Source organism: Anomaloglossus baeobatrachus, chromosome 1 (genome assembly GCF_048569485.1).
Source record: "Anomaloglossus baeobatrachus isolate aAnoBae1 chromosome 1, aAnoBae1.hap1, whole genome shotgun sequence".
Taxonomy (NCBI): domain Eukaryota; kingdom Metazoa; phylum Chordata; class Amphibia; order Anura; family Aromobatidae; genus Anomaloglossus; species Anomaloglossus baeobatrachus.
Window position 1 is genome coordinate 694481422 of NC_134353.1, and position 21475 is coordinate 694502896.

The following is a 21475-nucleotide window of genomic DNA, read 5'->3' on the forward strand; positions in this document are numbered from 1 at the left end:
TAGAATCGGGCCACCTTCTAGTACTGTATATAAGAGCCCGGTGGTGGTGGCTGCAACTTATACACCAAAAAAGTGGTGACAGGTTCCCTTTAAAAATGAAGTAGCTTAATTTAAAGTATGACAACTTAACAAAAGACAAAAACTGTATGTAACTAAAATACAATAAGTAGCCTAATTTACATAATAGGTGTAGAATAAATTCAGCAACATCAAAACATGTTTTAGAACTGCCACTTAAGCATGACACAAACATTAAACACTCTGTATATAAGCAGCATATGACGAACACACTGCAGCTAGTGTCAATACCACACCTACTAACCTTGAATAAATAAAAACACTAATATTTAAATTTTTCTTTAACCACGTCGGTTCAGTCTCCGTAGAGACTGTCAAAAATTGCCGGTGCCGGCTATATTTCAAGCCGTCACGGCGGGGTATTGGGAAAAGTTTTCAATTAGCAATAATCGCGCCTCGGATAAACCTCATTGGCTACGATACTGCCACTGCGCAAAGCTACCGATCACTGAGCGGACAGGGAGCCCAAGTCAGCGCTGTCTGCTGCAGGATTACGGCGACTGCACCGTGCAGCACCGACTTCTCAGTGCTCATCCACTCCTCACCGGCCAGCCCTCCCCAGCCAGACCGCTCTGTTTGCTGCACTGCTACTGCATTATGTACATACTATACTAATCACAGATATGATAGCAAGCAGTGGTGCATGTTGGGTATACTATGCAAATGAAAGACAAACTCATGATGTCACCCGCCCCTCTACCCAGGATTCACCTGAGGACACTGACGAGGGTGGTGAATGGTGATGGCTGCCCGCACGGCATGCGCTACACATTGTGTCACCGGCCTGATATAGGGATCATTGAGTTGCTCGGTTCTGCGCCTACCCAGAGAGTCTGCGTCAGAAATACAGTCCATCGCTATAAATGGATCACCTTTTACTCAGCAGCGCCACCCAGCGGAACATAGGCATCGGCGGTGCTGGCGGCTGCGGGCACATGCAGCAAGCTTTGGTTTTGTGACAACATTTGAAGGGAGTTTACATCCAGATTTCTCTCTTCATGTGGTGTGGATGTCGGTTGTTTTACACAGCAGACGCCCGCCGGTAACTGCTGGGATTGCAGGGGTTTAACCTCTTCGGTGCTGTGGTGAACACAGGACAGGGGTCTTTATCAGTCTCCTTTGGCTTCCAGTAAGTGACCATAGCACCTCAGTGGCTTGTTTAATGGAGCCTACAGGAGGCTAAATAGGAGACCCCTGGATTTCTGGGTTGTCCTTTGTAATAGGAGACCCCTGGCTTTCTATGTTGTCCCCTAGAATAGGAGCCCCCTGGATTTCTGTGTTGTCCACTGGAATAGGAGACCCCTGAGATGGGAGACCCTTGGATTTCTGTGTTGTCCCCTAGAATAGGAGCCCCCTGGATTTCTGGGTTGTCCCCTAGAATAGGAGCCCCCTGGATTTCTGGGTTATCCCCTAGGAGTCCCCTGGATTTCTGGGTTGTCCCCTGGAAAAGGAGCCCCCTGGATTTCTGGGTTGTCCCCAAGAATAGGAGCCCCCTAGATTTCTGGGTTGTCCCCAAGAATAGGAGACCCCTGGATTTCTGGGTTGTCCCCTAGAATAAGAGATCCCTGGATTTCTGGGTTGTCCCCTAGAATAAGAGATCCCTGGATTTCTGGGTTGTCCCCTAGAATAGGAGCCCCCTGGATTTCTGGGTTGTCCCCTAGAATAGGAGCCCCCTGGATTTCTGGGTTGTTCCATAGAATAGGAGCCCTCTGGATTTCTGGGTTGTTCCCTAGAATAGGAGACCCCTGGATTTCTGGGTTGTCCCCAATAATAGGAGCCCCCTGGATTTCTGGGTTGTCCCCTAGAATAGGAGCCCCCTGGATTTCTGGGTTGTTCCATAGATTAGGAGCCCTCTGGATTTCTGGGTTGTCCCCTAGAATAGGAGATCCCTGGATTTCTGGGTTGTCCCCTAGAATGAGATCCCTGGATTTCTGGGTTGTCCCCTAGAATGAGATCCCTGGATTTCTGGGTTGTCCCCTAGAATAGGAGATTCTTGGATTGTCTCTTGGATTAGGAGACCACTGTATTAGGAGACCCCTGGATTTCTGTGTTGTTTCATGAAATATGAGACCCCTGGGTTGTCCTTTGGAATAGGAAACCCCTGGATTTCTGTGTTGTCCCCTGGAATAGGAGACCCCTAGGATAGGAGACCCCTGGATTTCTGTGTGGTCCCCTGGAATATCAGACCCCTCGGATAAGAGACCCCTGGATTTCTGTGTTGTCCCCTGGAATAGGAGACCCCTGGATTTCTGTGTTGTCCCCTGGGATAGGAGACCCCTAGATTTCTGTGTTGTCCCCTAGGATAGGAGACCCCTAGATTTCTGTGTTGTCCCCTGGAATATGAGACCCCTGGATTCTGTGTTGTCCCCTGGGATAGGAGACCCCTAGATTTCTGTGTTGTCCCCTGGGATAGGAGACTCTTGGATTTCTGTGTTGTCCCCTGGAATATGAGACCCCTGGATTCTGTGTTGTGCCCTGGGATAGGAGACCCCTGGATTTCTGTGTTGTCCCCTGGAATAGGAGACCCCTGGATTCTGTGTTGTCCCCTGGAATAAGAGACCTCCTAAAATAAGAGACCCCTGGAATTTGAGACCCATAAGCTAGAAGACCCCTGGTCACTGACACATCGCAGTATACTTAACTGTTAGTGAACAGGGTTGCAATACAAGTTGACTGCAACAAATTTAAAACGGAAACTGCAACGTAGCAGTGACATTGTAATGTGCCGTGTGTTGTAGACAAAGTTTTTCTGCTTATTAAAATTTTCAACCGTTTTATAACACTTTTGCCCAGGAAACTGACCACCACTGCTATCTGGCTGATATAAGTCAGCTTCAAAACAGTGCTTACAAGCTAAGGCTAGGTTCACACACTGTGTTTTTTTGACGCTGCGTTTTTGTGCGTTTTAGTGCGTTTTTGGATGCGTTTTGCCTCACTGCGTTTTTCTGCGTTTTTTTTATCAGTGAACATTGCCATTAAAGATTGTTGAAAAAAAAAAAAAGGTCTGATGTCATTTCCTTCTTCCATATGTTCTTCATTCTCCACTAGTGTATGCAGGAGAGCAGACAGCTGCAGAACTACAAGGCTCAGCATGCTCCATCCAGGACTGTATGCTGGAGGGAGAGTCAGGGGGAGCAGACCTACAAGGCTCAGCATACTCCATCCACTAGTGGATGCAGGAGAGCAGACAGCAGCTGCAGAACTACAAGGCTCAGCATCCTCCATCCAATAGTGTATGCAGGAGAGCAGACAGCAGCTGCAGAACTACAAGGCTCAGCAACCTCCTTCCAGGACAGTATGCAGGATTTCTTTGCCTCCCCAAACAAAAATAATGACATGAGCTTCGCCATATTTTTGTATGCTAGCCGGGTACAGCAGGCAGGTATGGGCTGCCCCCAACCCCCAGCTGCCTATTTGTACCCGGCTGGGAACCAAAAATATAGGGAAGCCCTTTTTCTTTTTAATTATTTCATGAATTTCATGAAATAATTAAAAAAAAAAAATAACGTGAGCTTCGCCCCATTTTTGTGTCCAGCCAGGTACAACTAGGCAGCTGGGGATTGGAATCCGCAGTGCAGGGTGCCCATGCTTTCTGGGCACCCCTGCTGCGAATTACAGTCCGCAGCCACCCCAGAAAATGGCGTTTTCATAGGAGCACCATCTTCTGGCGCTGTATCCAACTCTTCCAGCTGCCCTGGTGACGGTGGCTCGCTGGGTAATAATGGGGTTAGGGATAGCTATATATTATCAGCTGGCCCTAAGCCCGAAATCCATGGTGTCATGTCAATATTAGACATGGCCACCATGAATTTCTAGTAAAGATAAAAAAAACACAACACAGAAAAATATTTTTATTAGAAATAAAACACAACACAATTAGTGACTCCATCTTTATTGAAATAAAGAGCCCCCCTCCGCAGTAATCCTGGGGTAAGGGTCCTGCGTTGTCCAATCCGCATCCAATATCATCTGATCGGTTTGCTGGAAGGCAAAGTGATCAGATGATGTCAGGTTCCAGGATGTGAATCACATCACACATCAGCTGATTGTATAAAAGCCGTTTATACAATCAGCTCATGCATCAGTGCAAAAAAAAACCTCACTTATGTGCTGATTACCGGCAGCTCCTGGAGTGGAGTTTGATCCCGTCCGATCGCTGCAGGAGCTGCCGGTAATCAGGGATGAAGTCTCCTGACGGCATCCGCTGACAGATTAAGCCGGCCGGGCGCCGGCGTCACCCCGAAACTTATGATCAGCTGACGCGTCAGGTGACTGCATCAGGTGATCAATTGCCAGGTCCTGCATCCATCGCATGTACCCAGGGAGACTGCACACTGCCGGAGCGGCGGTACCGGGAGAGTAGCTGGGAGCGGGCATGGCACCGGGAGTCTGCAGACACGTGAGTATTTTTTTTTCTACTGTTCACTTTTGATTTCGCAGCTGCCTCCACCTCCCGCCCAGACATGGCGCCGTATGGCAGCAGACATGCACAGGACTGGAGGTGGAAGCGGCGGTGACGGTACCGGGAGGATTCACGCTTCTGTATTTACTGACAGAAGGAATCCTCTTCCTGTACATGTCACTTTACTACCCACCTCCTGCGTTTATAGTTGCGTTTTTGGTCTTAGAAACGCAACAAAACGCAGCTATAATAACAATTTGCGTTTCTCATTGCATCTTTCAACATCCCATTGCATTCAATGGATGAAAAACGCGGGAATAATTGACATGCTGCGTTTTTGTGGTCACCACAAAAACGCAGCTGAAAAAAAACGCTGTGTGCAGACAGCAAAAATGAAAACTCATAGACTTTGCTGGGGGAAGCAAAGTCATGCAGTTTTCTGGGCAAAAAAGCACCCGAAAAACGCGCAAAAACGCCGCGAAAAACGCACTGTGTGAACTTACCCTAAATGTGATACAGGTAAAATATATCTTTGTACAGTGTTAGCCAGTAGAGATAAAACAATTGTTTAAAAAAACTGAAGTCCTCAGTGGTTGATACCTTTTAATGGCTACCTGAAAAGATGGTAATAATAGCAGCTTTCCAGACTACTCAGGTCTGGAAATAAAAGTTACACTTATGATTAAATAGTACAGTCTTCATAATAAATATTCTTTATAAATTATTCAGTTCTAAGATCTCTGCTTGCTGTCCTACAGTTGGAAGCAGGCTCGGAGTGGCCCACAGGGACATGGATGAATCCGTTTGGCCCCTGCCCCCCCCATATGTGCGATATTCTCTATGTACAATGGCAGCATCTTATAATTCATTTAACTTCCTAGTTTATTAGGCTAGTTTCACACTTGCGTTCAGCGCATTCCTTCACTATGGAGAATAGCGCAGTCCGTTAACGCACTGCGCTATTCTCCATAGACTTGTATGGACGACGCACTGTAACGCAAGTGTCTGCGTTGCATCCGCTGGACGACGCAGCGTCGTTATTTTGCCGCTGCGTCGGGCGGATGGAACGCAGCATGTAACGTTTTTCTGCGCTTGGCGGAGTGTCAAAAAAACGCAACCTGCAGGAATCCGTTAGGCGTCCGTTGTTTTTATAATGGACGCCTATGGTGGCGGATTCCGTTAGAATGCGTCATTTGACGGATTCCGTTAACGCAGCTGTCTTTACACAACTGCGCATGCTCAGATGTGTAAAGACAAGGAAAAAAAACTACAACGGATTGCGTTATTTTGTACGATCTGTAGCATGCGTTGTGCCACTATATGCAACGCATCCATTGCATCCATCACACAATGCAATGCTACGGATCCCGTCCAACACAAGTGTGAAACTAGCCTTATTTACAGTTAGGTCCAGAAATATTTGGACAGTGACACAATTTTCGCGAGTTGGGCTCTGCATGCCACCACATTGGATTTGAAATGAAATCTCTACAACAGAATTCAAGTGCAGATTGTAACGTTTAATTTGAAGGTTTGAACAAAAATATCTGATAGAAATTGTAGGAATTGTACACATTTCTTTACAAACACTCCACATTTTAGGAGGTCAAAAGTAATTGGACAAATAAACCAAACCCAAACAAAATATTTTTATTTTCAATATTTTGTTGCGAATCCTTTGGAGGCAATCACTGCCTTAAGTCTGGAACCCATGGACATCACCAAACGCTGGGTTTCCTCCTTCTTAATGCTTTGCCAGGCCTTTACAGCCGCAGCCTTCAGGTCTTGCTTGTTTGTGGGTCTTTCCGTCTTAAGTCTGGATTTGAGCAAGTGAAATGCATGCTCAATTGGGTTAAGATCTGGTGATTGACTTGGCCATTGCAGAAGGTTCCACTTTTTTGCACTCATGAACTCCTGAGTAGCTTTGGCTGTATGCTTGGGGTCATTGTCCATCTGTACTATGAAGCGCTGTCCGATCAACTTTGCGGCATTTGGCTGAAAGTATATCCCGGTACACTTCAGAATTCATCCGGCTACTCTTGTTTTCTGTTATGTCATCAATAAACACAAGTGACCCAGTGCCATTGAAAGCCATGCATGCCCATGCCATCACGTTGCCTCCACCATGTTTTACAGAGGATGTGGTGTGCCTTGGATCATGTGCCGTTCCCTTTCTTCTCCAAACTTTTTTCTTCCCATCATTCTGGTACAGGTTGATCTTTGTCTCATCTGTCCATAGAATACTTTTCCAGAACTGAGCTGGCTTCATGAGGTGTTTTTCAGCAAATTTAACTCTGGCCTGTCTATTTTTGGAATTGATGAATGGTTTGCATCTAGATGTGAACCCTTTGTATTTACTTTCATGGAGTCTTCTCTTTACTGTTGACTTAGAGACAGATACACCTACTTCACTGAGATTGTTCTGGACTTCAGTTGATGTTGTGAATGGGTTCTTCTTCACCAAAGAAAGTATGCGGCGATCATCCACCACTGTTGTCATCCGTGGACGCCCAGGCCTTTTTGAGTTCCCAAGCTCACCAGTCAATTCCTTTTTTCTCAGAATGTACCCGACTGTTGATTTTGCTACTCCAAGCATGTCTGCTATCTCTCTGATGGATTTTTTCTTTTTTTTCAGCCTCAGGATGTTCTGCTTCACCTCAATTGAGAGTTCCTTAGACCGCATGTTGTCTGGTCACAGCAACAGCTTCCAAATGCAAAACCACACACCTGTAATCAACCCCAGACCTTTTAACTACTTCATTGATTACAGGTTAACGAGGGAGACGCCTTCAGAGTTAATTGCATCCCTTAGAGTCCCTTGTCCAATTACTTTTGGTCCCTTGAAAAAGAGGAGGCTATGCATTACAGAGCTATGATTCCTAAACCCTTTCTCCGATTTGGATGTGAAAACTCTCATATTGCAGCTGGGAGTGTGCACTTTCAGCCCATATTATATATATAATTGCATTTCTGAACATGTTTTTGTAAACAGCTAAAATAACAAAACTTGTGTCACTGTCCAAATATTTCTGGACCTAACTGTATATAGACACCTAGATACATTTATTAAAGAGGGTAATGTAATATTTGCATGTAGCTAAAAAGTGGGCCTCCAGTATCAGTGTTAAGGCCCCTTTACACACTGAGACTTTCTAGCGATCCCACCAGTGATCCCAACCTGGCCGGGATTGCTGGAAAGTCTCTGGGGAGCTGTCAAACAGGCACATCTGGCCAACGACGCAACAGCGATACGGACCTGCACAACGACCTAGCTGGTTGATGGGGACATGTCAAAGCAGCTATTTGAAAGGGAAGTCGCTAACGAAGTCGTTTTAACGGTGTCAAACACACCGATGCATGCTGCGCAGCGGGAAACAAAGGACCAAAAAATGGTCCTGAAAGATTTGTAGCGATCAGCGATCTCACAGCGGGGGCCAGGTCGCTGATGCGTGTCACACACTGCAATGTCGCTGGGGAGGTCGCTATTATGTCACAAAACCGGTTACGTTACAGCGATGTCGCTAGCGATGTTGCAGTGTGTAAAGGGGCCTTTAGGCTGGATTCACACGATGGTACGACATCCAATGCAAGTGCATCGGATGGATATGCTAATGACTCTCGGCTCCCGCTGTGCTGCCAGCATGAGCCAAGTGTCATGTGACTGCGACCCGATCCTGTGATCGGATCACAGCTGCGGAGGAGAGGGAGGAATTAAGCTCTCCATCTCCTGCATTATCAGCTGATGCGATTATCTCACTGCACTCGGATATTATCCAAGTGCAGGCTGATGTTTCACTTGAACCAATAGACTTATATAGATGCGGGTGACACGGCTATCGCTGACAATCGCAGCATACCGCAATTTTTTTCTCATCCAGAATCTAGATGAGAAAAAAAGCTGGGGGAGGAACTGTAGAAGTAATATGGACAAGAAATTACAACCACATAAGGCTGTGTGCGCATGCTGTGTTTTTATCGCGTTTTTTCTTGCAGATTTTAATCAATACTGCAAGGAAAAACGCAACTCAGCAAAGTCTATGAGAATCCTTACTTGCTGTGCACATGTTGCTTCTTTTTCCTTGCAGATTTTGGTGCTGAAAAAAAAAGCAGCATAGCAATTGTTTCTGCAGCTATAATCCACTGCAGTGCTCGTTCACTACAATGGATTCTGTCAGCGCTGCACTCGCAGCACTGACACTTCGCCTCACACACCATGCATCCAGCATGGTGTGTGTGGCTCTCTGTAGCTCAGTAACCCGGGGTCATTGTGGAGACAACCCAGGTTTGCCATGGCAGTGATTGGGTCCATGTGATCGCATTACAGGGACCCGATCGCCAGGGAGAGGTAAGCGATCCCTTTCCTTGCCACCTGAATGCTGTGATTGTATTGATCGCAGCATTCACGGGGTTAAACTGCTGGGAGTGGCACAGTCACCACTCCGGAAAGTGAGAGCAGAGTCCCGGCTATAACATCAGCCGGAGACCCAGCGGCGATTGCGGGGGTACAGAGCAGGAACGCCCATGATCGCAATGAGTAGAAAAAGAAGTAGAAAAACACATGGGAAAAAAACGTGAATGCGTTAAAAAAATGCACGTTTTTCCCGTCAAAACATGCAGTTTTGTGTGCAGAAAATCTCTACACAAATCCGCTACGTGGGCACATACACTATAGTTACAGTGGGTACGGAATGTATTCAGACCCTTTTAAATTTTTCAGTCTTTGTTTCATTGCAGCCATTTTGGAAATTCAAAAAAGTTCATTTTTTTCTCATTAATGTACACTCTGCACCCCATCTAATCAGAAAAAAAACCCAGAAATGTAGAATTTTATGCAAATTTTTTAAACAAGAAAAACTGAAATATCACATGGTTATAAGTATTCAGACCCTTTGCTCACACATTCATATTTTAGTCACATGCTGTCCATTTCTTTGTGATCCTCCGTGAGATGGTTGTACTCCTTCATTGGAGTCCAGCTGTGTTTAATTAAACTGATAAGACTTGATTTGGAAAGGCACACACCTGTCTATATAAGATCTCACAGCTCACAGTGCATGTCAGACCAAATGAGAATCATGAGGTCAAAGGAACTGCCCAAGGAGCTCAGAGACAGAATTGTGGCAAGGCACAGATCTGGCCAAGGTTACAAAAGAATTTCACCAGTACTCAAGGTTCCTAAGAGCACAGTGGCCTCCATAGTCCTTAAATGGAAGAAGTTTGGGACCACCTGAACTCTTCCTAGACCTGGCCGTCCAGCCAAACTGAGCAATCGTAGGACGAGAGCCTTCGTTAGAGAGGTAAAGAAGAACCCCAAGATCACTGTGGCTGAGCTCCAGAGATGCAGTAGGGAGATGGGAGAAAGTTCCACAAAGTCAACTATCACTGCAGCCCTCCACCAGTCGGGCCTTTATGGCAGAGTAGCCCGACGGAAGCCTCTCCTCAGTGAAAACATATGAAAGCCTGCTTAGAGTTTGCAAAAAAGAAAACACATGAAGGACTGCCAGACTATGAGAAATGTAACTGCTGGAGATGGGAAAAAAAGGGCGCAATAGGGACTTACCCAGTATGATGGTTGGTAATGCAGAAAAAAGGTACACTCACCTGGTTTGGTTGTGCCAGTCACAACCCCTTGTACACGTGTGTGAGTGTCCGCGTGGTTCAGCAGCGGCCCAGTGGATAATATGGTTTAGTATAGATCACAGAGGGAAGCGGGTTTATACAGCGCTAAAAACCACTGATGCCGGTATATTAAAAATTTATTTTTTATTTCACAATCCTACACGTTTCAGAGACATTGCCCGAGATATCCTAGAAGAAAACCTCTTCCAGAGTGCTCTGGACCTCAGACTTGGCTGAAGGTTCACCTTCCAATAAGACAATGACCCTAGGCACACAGCTAAAATAACAAAGGAGTTGCTTCAGAACAACTCTGACCATGCTTGACTGGCCCACCCAGAGTCCTGAACTAAACCCAATTGAGCATCTCTGGAGAGACCTGAAAATGGCTGTCCACCAACGTTCACCATCCAACCTGACGGAACTGGAGAGGATCTACAAGGAAAAATGGCAGAGGATCCTCAAATCCAGGTGTGAAAAACTTGTTGCAGCATTCCCAAGAAGACTCATGGCTATACTGGCTCAAAAGTGTGCTTTTACTCAATACTAAGCAAAGAGTCTGAATACGTATGACCATGTGATATTTCAGTATTTGTTGTTTAAATTTTTTTTCAAAATTTTCTACATTTCTGTTTTTTTCTGTCAAGGTGGGGTGCAGAGTGTACATTATTGATAAAAAAAATGAACTTTTTTGAATTTACCAAATGGCTGCAAAGAAACAGGGAGTGAAAAATTTAAAGGGGTCTGAATACTTTCCGTACACACTGTATGAAATCTCTGTGTTGTAACGACCGGTGGACTTGCTTATCCACCACAAATATAGGACAGATTTTGTCTGCTGGAAGATAACTGTGAAGGTTCCTATTGAAGGACAGCAAACCGAGATCTCAAAAATTGCAAGGAATTGTTATTAGTTAGTTAGAAACTTGTATATCTTTTCATTAGACAAAGCATAATATTTAGGTAGGGGAACATTGCAGGGTCGCACACAGACTGCCACTCCAATAGAAACCTCATCCATGGCACTAGGTTGTGTGGTTAGGAAAGGTGGATGCAGATTTGATTTCTTCCACTGGGCCATATGTAAACTGAGAGCAGAAGAGTTGGTGAGTGGCTCAGAGGCAGGAGATGCCAAGACGCAGGGGTTTCATCATGGAAATTTGAGATTCCCACCTGAAGGAAATCGGGAAACTGAACAGGTATTTATTTGCTCTGGGGGACCTTGACAGAAGGATTTTTTTTTTTTTTTTTGTAAATTGATGTCTAATGCCAAATTCCCTTTAAGGCTATGTGCACACAGGGTTTTTTTTTATTGTGTTTTTTTATGTGTTTTTAGTGCAATTTTGTCACAAAAAGCCATGCAAATCCTTCTGACAGCAAAGTCAATGAGAATTCTGACGTATTCTGCACATGATGCTTTTTTTCCCTTGCAGATTTGCAGCAGAAAAACTGCAGGATGTCAATTCTTTCAGCATTTTTCCACCCCAAATGCATGAAAAACGCATTGAAAAAAACCCTTGCAAACAACGCATCAAAAACGCTGTAAAAACGGACGTCAAAAAAAGTGGATTTTCTCTACCAGGAGATGCAGATATGGGCAGAAATTTCTGCAACCAAATACTCAGCGTGCGCACATAGCCTAAGGCTGCGTGCCCACGATCAGTTTTCACAGCGTTTTGGGCACAACTTGCTTCAGCTACGTCCAAAATGCTGCGTTGCACAGTACAAGCATAGTGGATGGATTTCCAGAAATCCCGTGCCCACTGTGCTTGTTTTTTCTGCAGTAAACACTGACCTGCGGTGCATCTTCCCAGACTGCAGCATGTCAGTTGTTTGGTGTGGAGTCGCAAGCGTCCTCCGTAGGGAGAAGAGAAGAGAGAGACCGCAACTGCCTGAGACCGGATCACGGGCGCTGCGGTCTCCTGTGGAGGAGACTCGTGGCCCCGCAGGACAGGACACGCCGCATCCAGGACGCAGTCGAGTCCTGATCGCGGGCATGTACCCTAAGGGTGGTGTCACACACAGCGACGACGACAATTTTCTGTGACGTTGCAGCGACGCCCCGTCGCTGTCGCTGTGTGTGACATCCAGCAACGACCTGGCCCCTGCTGTGAGGTCGCCAGTCATTGCGGAATGTCCAGCTTCATTTTTTGGTCGTCGCTCTCCCGCTGTGACGCACACATCGCTGTGTGTGACAGCGAGAGAGCGACAAAATGAAGCGAGCAGGGAGCAGGAGCCGGCGTCTGGCAGCTGTAACCAGGGTAAACATCGGGTAACCAAGGGAAGACCTTTCCCTGGTTACCTGATATTTACCTTCGTTACCAGCGTCCGCCGCTCTCGCTGCCAGTGCCGGCTCCCTGCACATGTAGCTGCAGTACACATCGGGTAATTAACCCGATGTGTAGCTAGGAGTGCAGGGAGCTAGCGCTAAGCAGTGTGCGCGGCTTCCTGCTCTCTGCACATGTAGCACAGCGACGCGTGTCGTTATGATCGCTGCTGCGTCTGCTGTGTTTGACAGCTAAGCAGCGATCATAACAGCGACTTACAAGGTCGCTGTTGCGTCACATAAAATGGTGACATAATAGCGACGTCGTTGTCGCTGTCGCTATGTGTGAACCCAGCTTAAGACTACATTCCCACAATGAGCTTTTTTTTTGAGTCTTTGATGCTGCATATTTTCACGTTGTCAAAATTGCAGCATTTTACAGTTCCAGCAAAGTGAATGGCACAACATGTCAGTTTCTCTTGCTGATATGCTGGATTTTCTGTGCAGATGTTTCCCATATTTTTGCATCAGATGCGGAAAATCTGCAGGTAAATAATGTGCATGCATATTGAGTGCACTTCTGCGGCGGAAATACATCAAAGACGCATGTAATTAGCACCTCAGCATATCAATAAGGTTTTGTCAAAGCCAAATACCAAGAAGTATCAAACACAAAGCAGCTTTATGTAAAGCATGACATACCAAAAAAACCAAAGAAACAAAAATGCAATAAAAGCGTACCCAAAAACGCAATGAAAAAAATGCATTAAACCTAATTTAAAAAAATAGGTGCAGAAATTCTGGAACATCAGAACTCCCCAAAAGCTCATTGTGGGAAAATAGCCTAAATGTGTTATTATTTTACACTTTGAAAGGATTAATAAAGACTTGAGAGGTTTTATATTTAGGTCTGGAAAGCCCCAAATCAGTGATAAGAATGAGCGATTCTGTAGACGGTCACATTTTCCTAATCAGGGTGCAGTGTTGGAGCAGGGCAGATCTGAGGACTGCAGCTTCCATACATGGGATGGATTTTCTGGTGATCTCACACCGACCCGCATTGAGCACAATGAACAAACACTCCCCATTGAATGCATTGTGCATGACATAATTATTTAGTGCGGTTCATTTGAGGCATGCCTGGATCCAGCAGCTATACGAACTGACAGTATTCCTATTATACCCACTGGATGGCAGAGGGAAAGCTGGAATGTTTGCACATCAGTGATAATAACAATTCCGGCCCATCTCCCTGTGAAAAATGAGTGTGTTGCACCTTTCATCCCTAATCATATAATACAAGTAATAGGATTTTGTACTGGGGCTATTCCTGCTGTAATGGAATACATATAGCAAATGCACTAGCATGCACACGTCATAAGGGTATCCTATCTTCTATCTTACGGGCATGTTCAAATGTAGCATGTTTGTTTCGGATTTATGGTTCCACACTAAAATATATTTGGGCATACTGTATTACTATGTAGCTGATTGCATAAATACAATGATACATTTCTACAACATGTGAGTTTGGCATAGAACATGGCACCATGGTTTTCAATAAAAGTTGTTCAACATTTCACTTGACTCATTCAATCTTAAAAGGGATATTTCCATCTCCTAGATCCTATCCCAATATGTAGTAGGTGTAATAATAATAATATTAGAAAATACCTCCAATTAGAAATGTAGAATAGTTCTTCTGATTCACTGTCGCTTACCTCATGTTCAGGGCATTGCAGAACCTTTGGTATCTATGATTACGACCATACATGAAGTCACTGTTACTTTTTTGTTAGTGGTCGTTACTATGGATACATGAGGATCTGCAATGCCATTCACATGGGTTAAGCTACATAGTGAATCAAAAGAACTACACTACATTTCTAATTGGAGGTATTTTATAATATTATTATTACATATACTACATATTGGGATAGGATGTTGGAAGTGGGAATAACCCTTTAAATATATAATTTTTACTAAAATATGAAAAATGATTGAAAGTTTTTATGTTTTCCACTTTTGAACACTAGGGGGAGCAGCTGCTGTGTCTTTAAAACTTAGTGTACTGCTAACTCGCCTTATGACTGCAGTAAAATTGGGCGGGATCTGCCTCCATGTATCTGATGTCTCCTCCCCTCCCTTCTGAGTGTTTGCAAAAAGATAACAGAGGATGATAATTAAGTTCATAGTGTGGAAAACTTTTATTGATGACTGCAAAATTATGCTAAAATATAGACGTACAGCTCAGAGGACCGTACCACACGTACGTATCAGACATGATAGATTAGATACATGGCTCAGCAGTGTGTGTTACACTTGACAGGATTGGATACACGACTCACTGGACTGTATCACACATGATAGCATTAGATGCATGTGACCGACAAAGATTGTAATAACTGTTATCCTGCATCATGGAGTGCTGTCCTGATTGGGTTGCAATGGACTCTGCAGATCCTTGACATGCTGAGGAGTTGATGCCGGTTTCGTCCATGCCACATCAAACCAGCACCGGTATGATTATCTGAGACATTAAATCTCTTGATATTTGTGGCCAACTGTTGGCTTTGCTTGGAGACGTGTTTGAGAGGAGTTGATACCGTTTTCTCTGTGCCATAGTGAACCAGCAGGGGTATGATCTTTTTAACCCCTTCAGCCCCAAGCCTATTTTGACCCTAAAGACCAGGCCATTTTTTGCAATTCTGACCAGTGTCACTTTATGAGGTTATAACTCTGGAACGCTTCAGCGGATCCCGGTGATTCTGAGATTGTTTTTTTGTGACATATTGGGCTTCATGTTAGTGGTAAATTTAGGCCGATATTTTTTGCGTTTCTTTGTGAAAAAAACGGAAATTTCGCGAAAATTTTGTAATTTTCAAACTTTGAATGTTTATGCTCTAAAACCAACGAGACATATGACACAAAATAATTAATAAATAACATTTCCCACATGTCTACTTTACATCAGAACAATTTTGGGAAAAAAAAAAAAATTTAAGGAAGTTATAGGGGTTCAAAGTTTATGAGCAATTTCTCATTTTTACAACAAAATTTACAAAGCCACTTTTTTTAGGGACTACATCACATTTGAAGCGATTTTGAAAGGTCTACATGACACAGAACACCCAAAAGTGACACCATTCCAAAAACGGCACCCCTCAGGCTACTCAAAACCACATTCAAGAAGGTTATTAACCCTTCAGGTGCTTCACAGTAACTAAAGCAATGTGGAAGGAAAAAATGAACATTTTACTTTTTGCAACAAAAATGTTAATTTAGCCTCAAATATTGCATATTCACAAGGGTAGCAGGATTAAATGAACCCCCAAAATTTGTTGGGCAATTTCTACTGAGCACGCAGATACCTCATATGTGGCGAAAAACCACTGTTTGGGCGCACGGCAGGACTCGGAAGGGAAGGAGCGCCATTTGACTTTTTTGAACAGAAAATTAGCTGGAATCGTTAGCCGCACCATGTTGCGTTTGGAGAGCCCTTGAGGTGCCGAAACAGTGGAGCTCCCCACATGTGACCCTATTTTGATTTTGGAAACTAGACCCCTCATGGAATTTATCTAGATGTTTATTGAGCACTTTGAGCCTCTGGGGGCTTCACAAAAGTTAATAGAGTTGAGCCGTGAAAATAAAAAAAATTTTTTTACCACAAAATTGTTACTTCAACCAGGTAGCTTTTTTTTTCACAAGGGTATCAGGAAAAATCGCACCATAAAATGTATTGTGCAATTTCTCCTGAGTACACAGACACCTCATATGTGGTGGAAATAAAATGTTTGGGCGCACAGCAGGGCTCGGAAGGCAAGGAGCGTCATTTGACGTTTCAAATGCAAAATTGTCTGGGATAATTAGCGTATTCCATGCTGTGTTTGGAGACCCCCTGAGGTGCCGAAACAGTGGAGCTCCCCCACATGTGACCCCATTTTGGAAACTAGACCCCCATGGCATAGAAAAAAAAACAGCGGCAGATGGGGGGGGCGGCAGATGGGGCGGCGGCAGATGGGGGGGCAGCGGCATATAAAGGGAGCATCTGTGATTGTGAGACGGCGGCTGGGATAAGGTGGGGGCGGATGGGAGAGGGCGCAGTGGATGCAGGAGGGGCAGAGGATGGGGAGGGGGGATGGGGGGGATGGGTGGGAAGGGGAGTGGGAGGTGAGATTGGGGATAGTTATCCTACAGGATGGATCTAGGCAGCGGGATCACAGGAGATGAAGGAGGCAGCAGATCGGGGAGGGTGTGAGGTGGGGGAGGGAGCGCAGCGCAGATCACGGAGGAGACAGGTGAGCAGAGTACAGATCACGGGGGTGAGAGGTGAGGGAGAGCGGACAGCAGATCACGGGGGTGACAGGTGAGGGAGCGCACATCACGGCGGTGACAGGTGAGGGAGCGCACATCACGGCGGTGACAGGTGAGGGAGCGCATATCACGGCGGTGACAGGTGAGGGAGCGCACATCACGGCGGTGACAGGTGAGGGAGCGCACATCACGGCGGTGACAGGTGAGGGAGCGCACATCACGGCGGTGACAGGTGAGGGAGCGCACATCACGGCGGTGACAGGTGAGGGAGCGCACATCACGGCGGTGACAGGTGAGGGAGCGCACATCACGGCGGTGACAGGTGAGGGAGCGCACATCACGGCGGTGACATGTGAGGGAGCGCACATCACGGCGATGACAGGTGAGGGAGCGAACATCACGGGGGTGACAGGGGAGGGAGCGCACATCACGGGGGTGACAGGGGAGGGAGCGCACATCACGGGGGTGACAGGGGAGGGAGCGCACATCACGGGGGTGACAGGTGAGGGAGCGCACATCACGGCGGTGACAGGTGAGGGAGCGCACATCACGGCGGTGACAGGTGAGGGAGCGCACATCACGGCGGTGACAGGTGAGGAAGCGCACATCACGGCGGTGACATGTGAGGGAGCGCACATCACGGCGATGACAGGTGAGGGAGCGAACATCACGGGGGTGACAGGGGAGGGAGCGCACATCACGGGGGTGACAGGGGAGGGAGCGCACATCACGGGGGTGACAGGGGAGGGAGCGCACATCACGGGGGTGACAGGTGAGGGAGCGCACATCACGGCGGTGACAGGTGAGGGAGCGCACATCACGGCGGTGACAGGTGAGGGAGCGCACATCACGGCGGTGACAGGTGAGGGAGCGCACATCACGGCGGTGACAGGTGAGGGAGCGCACATCACGGCGGTGACAGGTGAGGGTGCGCACATCACGGCGGTGACAGGTGAGGAAGCGCACATCACGGCGGTGACAGGTGAGGGAGCGCACATCACGGCGGTGACAGGTGAGGGAGCGCACATCACGGGGGTGACAGGGGAGGGAGCGCACATCACGGGGGTGACAGGGGAGGGAGCGCACATCACGGGGGTGACAGGTGAGGGGGCGAGTAGCCGATCACGGGGGTGAGAGGTGGGGGGGAGCGGGCAGCACATAACGGAGGAGAGGGGGCGCGCAGCATATAACAGAGGGGAGGGGACGGGCAGCACATAACGGAGAGGGGGCGCGCAGCACATAACGGAGGAGAGGGGGCGGTGCCGGGCAGCACATATCGGAGAGGGGGCGGGGCCGGGCAGCACATAACGGAGAGGGGGCGGGGCCGGGCAGCACATAACGGAGAGGGGGCGGGGCCGGGCAGCACATAATGGAGGAAGAAGCGGGCAGCCGATCTCGAGTGGAGGGGGCTGGCAGCACATCACGGAGGTGAGGGGACGAGCAGCCGATCACGAGGGAAAGGGGCCGGGCAGCAGATCGGGGGGGCCGGTGGCACTGTGGCAGATGGAGGGCGGCGGCGGATCGGGAGGTGTGCGGGTGAGGGTGCGGGCAGCAGATCGGGTGGCAGATCGCGGAGGGCAGCGGCGGATCGGTAGGTGTGGGGGTGGGGGTGCGGGCAGCAGATCGGGTGGCAGATCGCGGAGGGCAGCGGCGGATCGGGAGGGGTGGGGGTGGGGGTGCGGGCAGCAGATCGGGTGGCAGATCGCGGAGAGCAGCGGTGGATCGGGAGGTGTGGGGGTGAGGGTGCAGGCAGGAAGAAACGAGGGGTGGGGGTGCGGGTGGCAGATCGTGGAGGGCAGCGGCGGCGGCGGATCGGGAGGTCGGTTTCATACAGTGCAATGGCAGCGCGGCAACTTCCGGGTCCCATGCTCCGGTCCCATAACAGCATGGGACCGGAGCTTGTCGCCCTGCTATTGCACTGTGTACACTCACTGTGCTGGCGTGCTGCAGGGAACGGGAAGTGAAGCTGATGGGGCGGTCACCGGCAACAGGTCCACTGTGATTGGAGACAGCGGTCACAAGGCCGATCTCTCCAATCAGAGCTACTGGAGCTGGGGGAGGGTGATCCAGTGAGGTCACCCAGCTCCAGCAAATGGCCAGTGCTATAGCTGCACTGGCCAGGGCTGGATTTCAATGTTTCAGTCACTTTAAGTGGCTGGAACATTACAGTGGCTGTGATTGGTTGAGCGGCGTTCGTCAGCCAATCACAGCCTCCGTAGGTCCGGGGAGGAGGCACCACCCTTCCTGAGGTCAGGTACAGGTCCCCTCCTCCCCGAATCTGCGGTTTATGCTAACTTTTCGCAGTCACCGGAGGCTCCGGTGCCGCGATTACGCCATGACGGAAAGATCCGTCCTTGGTCGTTAAGGCCCAGGGCACCATGACGGATCTTTCCGTCCATGGTCGTGAAGGGGTTAATCTGCTTGTATTTGCAGCCGACTTTTGGCTTTACTCGAAGATATCATTGATTCCTCCGCACTAGTTCCAATTCTCTGGAACTCATTCTGGATTATCGGGATGGTTCAGACAACAAGATAAACTTTGAACTATTCATGTGAGAAAAGTTTTCTATATTGTGGAGATTTCATCAGATTAATCCCACCCTATGCTATCATCAGCAGGATTTTGATTCCCAAAACAAGGAGAAAGACGTACTAACTACAAAAACAAGGTTTGCTGGTTCAGTTTACGATTGCTATAAACGGTTCTATTGAATTTGTGCAAACCATAGATCCTTTTACACAGTAGAGATTACACTGGCAGTGTTATTATATGAGAATTATTTATCTCTACTGGCGTTGCCAAAAAGGCATGTCTTTTGTTAGTCATTTTGTTTTTATTTTACTACTATCATATTCTTCCATGAGGGCTCCTTGGTAGATTTATTAGTATTGTCTATATACAGTTATGGCCGAAAGTGTTGACGCCCTTGAAAATTGTTCCAGACAATGAAGTATTTTTCACAGAATAATATTGCAATTGCACGTTTTGTCACACACGTTTCTATCCTTTGTTTGTATTGGAACAACACAAAAAAACAAACCAGGGGGAAAAAAAGGCAAATTGGGCATAATTTCACACAAATCCTAAAAAATGAGTTTGACAAAATTGTTGGCACCTTTCCAAAATTGTGGGTAAAAAAACTTTGTTTCAAGCATGTGATGCTCATTCAAACTCGCCTATGGCAAGTAACAGGTGGGGGCAATATGAAAATCACATCTGAAACCAGATACCGTGTTTTTCCAAAAATAAGCCCTCCCCCGAAAATAAGCCCTAGTCCGGGATCAATAATGAAGTGACCGTGCAGCTAAAAAAGATACAGATACTGCAGGACACTTCATTATACACAGCGGCACCCGGCAATCACACTCACCCTACACTGTGCGGCAGGACCTGCAGTGATACATACAGTCAGATCGCACACATAATCAGATCGCACACACAAACATCGGCTCACACGCAAACAACAAATCTCACACACACACACATCGGATCGCACACAGATCGGATCGCACACACCCTCACCTCATCCAGTGACACCGATCTCTTCTCGCCGGGAGAATCCTGAGAGCAGTGCGGTGCAGCGCGATGAACAGGACCTGCGGCCGGACACGTGACTTGCTCTCATTCTCTGCTGCGTGTCTGCAATCGGCTGTGTTTTTTTGCGATCGGCTGTGTGTGTCTGCGTTCGGATGTGTGTATCTGTGATCGGCTGTGTGTGCCTGTGATCGGATGTGTGTATCTGTGATCGGCTGTGTGTGCCTGCGATCGGATGTGTGTATCTGTGATGGCTGTGCGTGCCTGCGATCTGCTGTGTGTATCTGTGATCGGCTGTGTGTGTCTGAGATCGGATGTGTGTATCGGTGATGGCTGTGTGTGCCTGCGATCTGCTGTGTGTGATCTGCTGTGCATATCTGCGATCTGCTGTGTGTACCTGCGATCTGCTGTGTGTGATCTGCTGTGTATATCTGTGATCTGCTGTGTGTCATCTGCTGTGTGTGATCTGCTGTGTATATCTGTGATCTGCTGTGTGTCTGTGTGTGATCTGTGTGTGTCTGGGATCTTCTGTGTGTGTCAGCGTGTCAGCTAGCAGCAGGGTAGGATGGCGTGCAGCACCGACCGGAGATCACAGGAGGACCTGGGAACCACGTAGACGTCCTGGTCTGGTGAGTATGAGTCTCCTGGGAAGTGGGGGGTCTGCTTTTTGGGGGGGTAAACTTACCCCCAACCGTGTTTCTCCAAGAATAAGACCTCCTCCAAAAATAAGCCCTAGTGCTTTTTTGGGGGGGGGGGGCAAAAAAAATATAAGACAGTGTCTTATTTTTGGAAAAACACGGTAGAAAGGAGAGAAGTTGCATTGTGTCAGTGTGTGCCACACTAAGCATGGAGAACAGAAAGAGAAGAGAACAAAAATTGTTGAAAAATATTAACAATCTCCAGAGATCTTGATGTTCTTTTGTCCACGGTGCACAACATAATGAAGATGTTTATAACCCATGGCACTGTAGCTAACCTCTCTGGATGTGGACAGCAGAGAAAAATTGATGAAAGGTTGCAACGCAGGATAGTCTGGTGGATACGCAGTCCCAATAAAAGTACAAAGAAATTCAAGCTGTCCTGCAGGCTCAGGTGCATCAGTATCAGCGTGAACTATCCGTCAACATTTGAATAAAATAAAACGCTGTGGCAGGAGATCCAGGAGGATCCCACTGCTGAAACAAAAACATAAAAACGATACACTGCAATTTGCTAAAAATGTACGTGAGTAAGCCAAAATCCTTCTTGGAAATTGTTTTGTAGG

General features: G+C 47.2%; 1 non-coding gene across 1 annotated transcript; it reads right to left on the reverse strand.

Moving 5' to 3' along the window:
* Positions 1–377: 377 nt before the first annotated feature.
* On the reverse strand, positions 378–518 carry LOC142258597 (U4 spliceosomal RNA). Its single transcript, XR_012727821.1, has one exon. It is a non-coding gene; the product is annotated as a U4 spliceosomal RNA (small nuclear RNA).
* Positions 519–21475: the final 20957 nt, after the last annotated feature.